Below are 2,500 nucleotides of genomic sequence, written 5' to 3'. Positions count from 1 at the left end.
GCGTCAGACTGAGTGGCGGCGGGGGGGGGGAGACGGGAGCCTGGGACGGGAAGGGTGGTGGGGGAAGGGGACGAGGCAGCCGAGAAGGGCGTGTCGAGCCGGCTGAGGCGAGTGAGAGGGACGGGATGGGGCGAAAGGGGCGGTTTGGAGAGAGAGAGAGAGAGAGAGAGAGAGAGAGAGAGAGAGAGAGAGAGAGAGAGAGAGAGAGAGAGAGAGAGAGAGAGAGAGAGAGGAACGCGTTGGGGGAGAGGGAGGGACGAGTTGGGGGCGAGAGATGGACGGGTTGGAAAGCGTGGGAAGGCGTTCCTGGGTGGCTGAAAGACCTGGCGAGAGATGAGTGGCTGAAAATGGCTGATGATGGCCGGGGAAAGGGAAAGGAAGGCAAGAAGACGGAGGGAAAGGACGCAAAGAGGCCAAGGAAGAGGTGAGAAGAATGTTGAAGTCACGGGGAAGTAGTGGAACTTAAAATGTATAGGTAATGCTGGGGATGGAGGGCGACTGGGGAGGAATAGGGCGCCAGACAGCTGGAGGGAATGAAGATGCGCTGGTCGTGTTGGGAGGGAGGGGCGGCAGGGGGGGAATGGCGGTGAGGTGAAGGGGACAAGCAGGGGGAAGGAGGCATTATTATCCCGTTGTGTTGAGGAGGAGAAACTCGGGGAGAAATTCACGTCTGCCTCACAGATTTTTCCGCCCCAGCTCCGATTAGGTGACTGATCTTGAGCGGAAAACTCACTCCAGCCTCCAGTAAATGTTTCCGCTGCTTCCCAGGCGAGGTGGAAGGCGCCGGCTTGAGCCAAGACTTCTCCGGATCGACTTTCCGCCGAGGTTTACTTTGTGCTGTAATCGACTTTGAGCTGAGGTCGACTTCGGGTGCGGATGATTGAACGCCAAACCTCCTCCTTTGCTTGAGTCTGCCAAGTTCTCATGAAACCAATTTCATTAAAACTCCAAGACCGGTCATGATTTTTACCTTATAAGGCGCGTGTTGAGCATGGAGCGGCGGAGCAGGCGACTCCCTGCGGGCAGAGAGGAGGAGGAGGAGGAGGAGGAGGAGGAAGAGATGAGGAGGAGGAGGAGAAGGAGGAGGAGGAGGAGCCAAGAGACGTAAGAAGAAAAGTGAAAATTATTTGAAAGAAAGCGTAAGACAAATTTACAACTATTGTAGCTAGTTTCCTGAAAGACTTGAAAAAAATTTTGAAACTTTTAAACCAAAACCATGGAGAGAGAGAGAGAGAGAGAGAGAGAGAGAGAGAGAGAGAGAGAGAGAGAGAGAGAGAGAGAGAGAGAGAGAGAGAGAGAGAGATTAATTTCCTAACGCACAGTAACACGGAGCAGACACACAAAGGGGGCGGCGGGGCAGAGACGTGACGCTGTAGTGGCGGGGAGGAATTATAACAGACCTAACAGGGGGAGGGCGGCGCTGTCCAGGCGGGCGGCAGCGACGTGGAGCGAGCCGGGGACTGAAGGGGAGCTGGCGTAGGAAGAGGACGATGACGACGAGGAGGAGGAAAAGAAGACAAAAATTATCAAAGACAAATAAGTACACACTAATGGTTACATATACAGAACTCTCACGAAAAAAAAATAATAATAATAAATAAATAAAAAAAAAAAACATAAGATCGAACTACGAGTATATTAATTAAGCTTTAACTGGCGGAGGAAGAGGACAACGAGGAGGAGGAGGAGGAGGAAAAGAAAACAAAATGAACAAGGAGGGGACATCATAAGTACACGCCGATGGTTACATGTACAGAACTACATAAAAAAAATCATAGCATCGAACTATATCAACTAACTCTTAAACAATCCAGCTACTCTCAACTTTTTACACCAAAGTAGCGTCTCGTCTTTCCTAAGGACATGTACACTTCAGCCTCAATGTGCCGCCGGACCTCGGTAATAAGAGAGCAGCACAGCATATCAAAGGCACCTCGCGTACTTGTGTTGCCAAACCCTTCATTACAAGGTGATGAATCGCAATAATCCCATTTCAACTGGGAAAACTTTAGCTGTAATCGTCATGTTCCTTCCGGCGGGTGTTCCACAGGTCCCCTCGCTCCCTCCCTCTCCGTCCCTCCCAGCTGGGCTCTGCACCCCAACAGGTATTGCAGTAATTGCTAAAGAAAAGTTATTATTAGCACATCAATGCGAGAAGATATATGGTGGAAATCCCTTATCCCCATATAATCGCAACGTATTTTTCAAAGGGTGAAATTTCCCTTGATTTGTAATTAACACTAACAAAAAACTGGGGCGGGAAACACACACACACACACACACACACACACAAAAAAAAAAAAAAAAAAAAAAAGAGAATGAAAAAAAAATAAAAAATGAACTTGAACTTGAATTTAACACATCCGGTCATTAGTGCGCCCTCCATTCGTCACAATTTGTCTGCCAATGTTATCTCTTTCCCCCAGAACACATCGACTAAAGCAGGAAAGAAATGTGGAGTAGAAACAAGGGAGGAAAAAAAAAGTGGTATGATGGACTG

This window comes from Scylla paramamosain, chromosome 5, assembly GCF_035594125.1.
Source record: "Scylla paramamosain isolate STU-SP2022 chromosome 5, ASM3559412v1, whole genome shotgun sequence".
Taxonomy (NCBI): domain Eukaryota; kingdom Metazoa; phylum Arthropoda; class Malacostraca; order Decapoda; family Portunidae; genus Scylla; species Scylla paramamosain.
This window is presented reverse-complemented; position numbering follows the sequence as displayed.